The sequence below is a fragment of the Ostrea edulis genome, chromosome 6, assembly GCF_947568905.1.
Source record: "Ostrea edulis chromosome 6, xbOstEdul1.1, whole genome shotgun sequence".
In the NCBI taxonomy this organism is placed as follows: Eukaryota; Metazoa; Mollusca; class Bivalvia; order Ostreida; family Ostreidae; genus Ostrea; species Ostrea edulis.
This window is the reverse complement of record NC_079169.1, coordinates 92332625-92339995: the sequence shown is the minus strand read 5'-3', so window position 1 is coordinate 92339995 and position 7371 is coordinate 92332625.

Sequence of the window (7371 nt, the reverse complement as noted above, 5' to 3'; positions counted from 1 at the left end):
TTCGGTTAAGACTATTTCTACTTGGCTTTGTCAGACTGTTAAGATGGCTTACCAATCTTCATCTCCAGAAGCCTTGTCTCGTGTTCAAGTTCAGGCACATGAAATTAGAGCCTTGTCTTGCTCCTGGGCTATTTTCAATTCCTCCTCTATGTCGGAAATCAGGTCAGCTGGTTATTGGAGGTCTGATAGTACCTTTTATAACCATTACCTTAGATCTATGCCTCTTCATAGTGACAGTTTGTTCTCGCTTGGACCTCTAGTTTCAGCTCAAAAAGTGGTTTTTCCTCCTCGTTGCCAATCTCAGGGGGATTCAGCTCTACTTTGAATTCTGCTTATCTAAATTTATAAAGGTAATGTATTTATTGTGATAAATTCTAAATTTTTAGTATTAAAATTTGTATTTGTTAAATAAATACTTACCTTTATAAATCAGAGGTCAAAACCCACCTCGCCTTCATCCCCCTTCTAATTTTTTGTTTTATGTCAAAGAATAGATGATACCGGATGTTGGGTTCTGAGCATGTCAGAGGTGGCGGGTCACGAAGGGTGCTTTTTTGTTTACATGGTTTTTTCCGATACAAGACTGCAAGCAGGTGAATATCTAAATTTATAAAGGTAAGTATTTATTTAACAAATACAAATTTTAATACTAAAAATTTAGATTTCAAAGATTCATGTTTGGTAGTCCGAACCCGATCTCTTTATATGGGTATAGTTGTATATAACCAATAAATAACAAGAGGCCCAAGGGCCTAGAATCGCTCTTCTGATAAATTGTACAACCCCACCATTTCTATTCTTAGCTTCTTAGTATTCTAAATCTTTAGTTAAATCCTAAGAATTCAAAAAAAGTAGGTCAATGTGACCTACTTTTTGGTTTACACATTTTGAGAACCCAAGAAATATCAACTGACAAAGTTTGATGATTTTAAGCCAATTAGTATCATCTGAATATTGAAATATAGCTGTCAAATTCCAATCGTAGGTCATGGTGACCTACTTTTTGGTCAGCGAACTCCGAACATGCAAGACCCATCAACTGACAAAGTTTGATGACTGTAGGTCAAATAGTATCTGAAATATATAAATATAGCCATCAAATTCCAAAAGTAGGTCAAGGTGACCTACTTTTTAGTCAACACCCTTTGAACATGCAAGACGCATCAACTGACAAAGTTTGATGACTGTAGGTCAAATAGTATCTGAATTATATAAATATAGCCGTCCAATTCCACAAGTAGGTCAAGGTGACCTACTTTTTGGTCAACACCCTTTGAACATGCAAGACGCATCAACTGACAAAGTTTGATGACTGTAGGTCAAATAGTATCTGAAATATATAAATATAGGTGTCCAATTCCAAAAGTAGGTCAAGTTGACCTACTTTTTGGTCGAAACCCTTCGAACATGCATTGACTCAAGATGCATCAACTGTCAAAGTTTGATGATTGTAGGTCAAATAGTGTCTGAAATATAGTAATTTAGCTGTCAAATACCAAAAGTAGGTTACGGTGACTAGCATACTTCATGAAATAACTTGTTTTCATTTACACTTTCCATTCATTTCAGTCGGAATTCCCAGACATTAAATAGACGTACTACATTCATATGGGCATTGTTCACAACTAAAATGCATTCATGATGAAATGGCTATCAATACAATTGGTAACGATATTAAAGGCGAAAACATTGGAAATGTAAATAAGTAAAAGTGTTTCAGTTATTCACTATGAAGAACACATCGATACATTACATATAATACACATTGACTTTTGTTTTGTGTAAATACTCAGAGTTAATATATAAAACATGTCATACCCTTTTAAATATTGTATCTTCTCCAGGATGCTTGGCAAATATCAGGTGAAAAACCTGTCTATCCACTGGACAGGTATTCACATTCTGGACAATAAAGAAGAAATGATTAGCATCTTATATCTCACCCAGATATCCAAGAAAGTATTGTCAGCTTTTTATATTGATGGAACATCTGAGTTTTGATTGGATCTGATATAGAGAAAGTGACTACCTTTGACCACTCTTGTATACATTCCAGACAGAACGTGTGATCACAGGACTCGGGAGTACCCACATCTTGCCCCCTTAATCTGTCTAGACAAATAGGACATGTCTCTCCCTCCCCATTTTCCTCATCCTCCTCAAACTCATAGTCTTCTGTCTCCTCTCCAGAGTCCTCACTACTCTCATCATCATCCTCTTCTTCATCCTCTTCATCAATTGTGTCATCCTCTGTCTCCCAGTCTGACAGATTTGAAAATGCATATGATCAAGATAGTTCTCTTTAAATGCAATTACAATATACATAAACCATAACATAGTGAAGAAAGAATAAAGAGCTGTTGTAATTCCATAAAGATATTTTTTTTCCTCATTGCAATTCCATCAAAACAAATTTAAAATTGATTTTTAAGTTAAAAAATATTCAGATAAACGTATTAAAAAATTCAAAAGAAAATTCAATGAAAACCGTGAAAATCAGAAATGTCTAAGCTAATAATATACTGTTCAATAGCCAAAGTAGAACTTCTCATACTCGATGAAAACGAGATACAGGCCAGTTCAATACGGACACTGAAGAAATATTCTCCTTATAAGGAACGCCTCACGTGAAGCAAGTATCTAGTTTTCCATAAGAGAAGACACACAGTACGGACTCGACAATCTTAAGTATCGGCCTTAGTCATTTCAACTAATATCAGTGCTCCGTAGTTGTATTTGCCGATTTGATTTCACAGCAAATACCGACAATAAAACTAAATATAATGGTTTCTGATTTTCACAGCACAAAACTGACTCACTGAAAGAAATTAGAAATTCACTACCATGTGATAACGACTTCATCCTCTTCTGCAGCCATTGCTGATAAAACACGAGCTGAACTGACTACGAACTGGTCTGCTGATTTATTTCACAAATACTGATTACTCTAGTACATGTAATCAACAAACCACATGTTTTTCCTGAACGATGTTCAACTCAACAGCTGAATATCTATTTCAATTTTGTTCAAGTTGTTGAAACCATTGTTGAGCCATTATTACAATAATTCAAATACATATGGCATTATCTGACCAACATAAATAATATCTTATACAAGTAGTAGTCCTGTGCAATGAACCCTAGATAAGTCCTTGATAGTCTTTAGGAGATGGAAATACTACTTTGACTACTGATTTTATCCAAAATGGGAGATGGCCTTCACCTTCAGCATTGTCGTCCTTGACTTCAAGCTCTGGCCCTACATCAGGGTTGGTAGAGTTTTCTTCGTCACTGTTTGTGTTTTCCATCAGAGCTTCTAAAACAATGGGGAAAAAATAAAGTATGTACATTAAAATTTTAACATCAGAATACATGTTTACTCAGGAAATTTCAAAACCCATCTAGAAAATGTAAAGTTGGAATGAAATAAAACAGTCTTTCAGTGTATTATTTTTCTCCCTCAATACATATCATAATTCTCAGCCCAAATAAAGAGCTTATGTTGTAATTATTGTCACAGATCCTGAAACTGGCAAAAAAATCTATCAGGCAACTACCAGCTGTTTGACAATAGGATATGTGTAGAAACTTTGTCTCGCTGTATCTACACGCCAGGGGATTCTTAGACTGCAATCTGAATTTCAAGCCCCCACAAAAACTTGTATGCCTTGGTAGATGGCTATGTTTTGATTGATAGATGTTGAGGAAGAATCGTTTTACAGTTCTGAATAGGAATTTTTACAAAAGTTCATTGTGAAGAGTGGAGACTGAGAGTACTTTAAAAGGTTGCATAACTTTAATAAGAATATAGGTCACTGAATACTGGATTGCACCCTAAACAATAACATACTATCAAACTACAAAGATAAATGTGGCATACACAATTCTGGAGGAGAAAATCTCAAGTCCATGACAATGTTTATCTTGCAATTTGTTGATCGGATGAAATGTTCATGACAGTGAAAATGATTAGTAACTTAAAAACATCATAATTTAATATTTGCTGGACATCTGGAACGATAAAGTCTAAATTTGATCAGTTATATTCAAACTTTACCCTAGATGTTCAGTGGACCGGCACATTTCGGGAACTCTGCATTGTCATTAACCATTTCTTGTCTATGAATCGAAAATTACAAAGTTACTCTAGAGTTGATAAATTTCAGGCAATTTCCAAGGTACCAGGGTATAATTGCTATCTCAAGAATTAAGCAGGAAATGCACAATCCATCATTTGGCAATCTATTCCCATTTTAACAAAATGATAAATGTTGTTTCCCTTTTAATACAAAATATACTGAAAATTTTGCAAAGTGAGAGTACATAAAACACACATTATAAAAAAGTTTGCTGAATTTCCACATCAAAAAAGTGGCATATTCACAGTGCTGAATTTCCACATCAAAAAAGTGGCATATTCACATTGCTGAATTTCCACATCAAAAAAGTGGCATATTCACAGTGCTGAATTTCCACATAAAAAAGTGGCATAGTCACAGTGCTGAATTTCTACATCTATAGTGTTCTGCCATGGCTTTATTTATATACACAAAATGTTGACCTTCCAACTAAACATTTAAGAGCCCGAAGATTTTCAGAAGAATGCATAAATTTTGTAGTCCTTCCATCTGAAGCACTTTCTAAGAGTCCTCTATCCCCAATATGCAGCACCACGTCTCAATAACATGTCATTCTGATGTAAATATCTGAAGTTGGTCTAGTTCGCTGTCATTGTCAGACAAGCGTTTAAATGTGCTATGTTATTATTGGGAAAACTTCACAGTAATATGAAATACAACCAGCGTACTGGAAATGGTACATAATGCGTCTGTCACAAGCTTATGTAAGGTGTTTTTCTTAGCCTCGAGTTGTAGAACTTTACTTAAGGTGGTATCAGCCATCATCAAGCTGCAACATACTTTCTTTTGCTTTAATAAAGGTACTAAAAACTGTGACAGGAGGTAAATAGACAAACTAAGAGCCAGTAAAATTGAATAAAATCAAAATCCTAGCAACATATGCACCCCCAATACCCATACGACCTGTAAATTAAGAAAATCCTCACTTAAAAACGGGGAGGACTTAAACAGACAAATCATGCATCCCTCCACAAAACATTAAATTTCATATAAAGGGGCAAAACTCCTGAAAGAGAGGTCAAAATGGATCAAAATTGCAACATGATCTACAGTGACCCACGAAGAAGCTATGTACACAAAAAGTTTCAGCTGGATATATGACAGAGAAATGAAATAAGGAAACAGAAAAACCCTAAAAAGATGGACTAACATACATCGCTGTATCACGATAGATGGGCATATAAAAAATGGATGGGATTTGTAATGAATCATTCAAAGAAGAAAAAAGTCTGCTTACCAATTGGGCAAGACAAAATAAGACTTGATCACTCACTTTTTAATTTTTCTTTTGCAATTTTCCAATTGTTTAACTGAAATGAATTGCTATGCTCACATTTTAAAAAATAGTTTGAAAACAGATAAGTGCTGAATACAGCCTCGAAACATCTAAACTTTTTACAACATTACTGTAGGGCTGAAACGATATGCCCCTTCATGATACAATATGTATTGCAATACTTATGTGCCACCATTGAATATTTTCAATATGATAAATTTTATAGAAAAAACCCAATGATAACTTTAAAGAAAAATTTAATTACGTAGATTCAGTCACAATTTCAAACATAAACTGTTTCCAAACCGCCAAACAGTACGATGCCTGTTGGCTTTGTAGTTTAAACTGATTCAGATTGTTTGTTTGTTTTTTTTTGTTAGACTGGAGGCTAACAACAGTTTGATCATTTAATATCAGACACCACTTTGTCCCTTATCCATGTAAAAATAATGAGTATAGACATGACAAGCCCGATGTATTTTATCAAACCTGATTTTAAACAACGTATTGAACCGAAGATTAAGGCAATGAATTGAACAGGTTGGGAACACTTCCCTTATAGCGAGATATTCTCGCTAAAACGCGATTATCCCCCTCTAGCGAGAGTAAATATATCCCATACACCTGTGGAGTACATCTCTTCGTGTTCCACGTGAAAAGAAGAAAAAGTGCTAAGATGTCTGATACTTCTGCAAATATATTAATCAAAACAAAAACACTCATAATATGTATTGGATTTCAGACTGCTTCCCTCTTACACAGCAACTTTGATATACAATTTCTTGACTGTGTTATCAATTTCATAGAAACAATTTGCGTCATGTCGAGTATGTGTCGCACTTATTTAGCGTTGCACGGGATTTGCCATTATTTTTCTATAAAGACGCCAAAACACCTGTTTATGGTAATGCAAGGTGAAGATAACGAACAGTGATCAATCTCATAATTCCTACAAGCAATACAAAATAGATAGTTGGGCAAACACGGACCCCTGGACACACCAGAGGTGGGATCAGGTGCCTAGGAGGAGTAAGCATCCCCTGTTGACCGGTCACACCCGCCGTGAGCCCCATATCCTGATAAGGTAAACGGAGTTATCCGCAGTCAAAATCAGTGTGCCAAGAACGGCTTAACAATCGGTATGAAACACGTCAGACAGCATTTGACCCAATGCGAGGTTATATTGACGAACTAGATCGTTATAACGACCATAGAATTTGCGAAATGCTGACTTCAATCGAGACTGTTGAAATCCCTGTACCATCAACTTGTTTGTCAGTAGCTTACCTCGATTTAAAAACTGACTATACCCAGAACAAGCTCTTGCTTATCGAATCAGTTGAAATATATAAACACCATATGCAGGTGATAATGGAATATTGCTACATAAATGTGGGAAGTTGACGATGGAGAAGCTGAAATCATCCCGTTTGTCATACAGTTGAGTTGTTAGTTTGCCGTTAATGTCTACTTTCAATAAAATATCTAAGTATGAAGCAGAAGTGGACGACTCTGTGGTGTCCTTTATTTCGAGCTCACAGGGATATATCAAATCGACATATGAATGAAAGCTATCATTGTTAATAGACAAAACGTCATCGATATATCTAAAAGTCGAATTGAAGGTCACAGCGAGAGATTTTTTCTTCTCACGTAGAAGTTTTTGAATAAATTCTGCTTCATATGAATATAAAAACAGGTCAGCTAACAAAGGAGCACAATTTGTGCCCATGGGAATTCCAACAGACTGTTGGAAGACCTGATCACCAAAGACCACGAAGATATTGTCAATGAGGAACTTTAGCATATTTTTTATTTCAACTTCAGAGTACTTGTGCGTGGAATCAGAGTGGTGTTTAACAAAGTAAGTTTTTGAATGACTGATCACTAGATATGAATATTTCCGTTTTCCGTTTTTGTTGAAGAAGCAACTGTCTATGATGTCAAAAAGTCTAG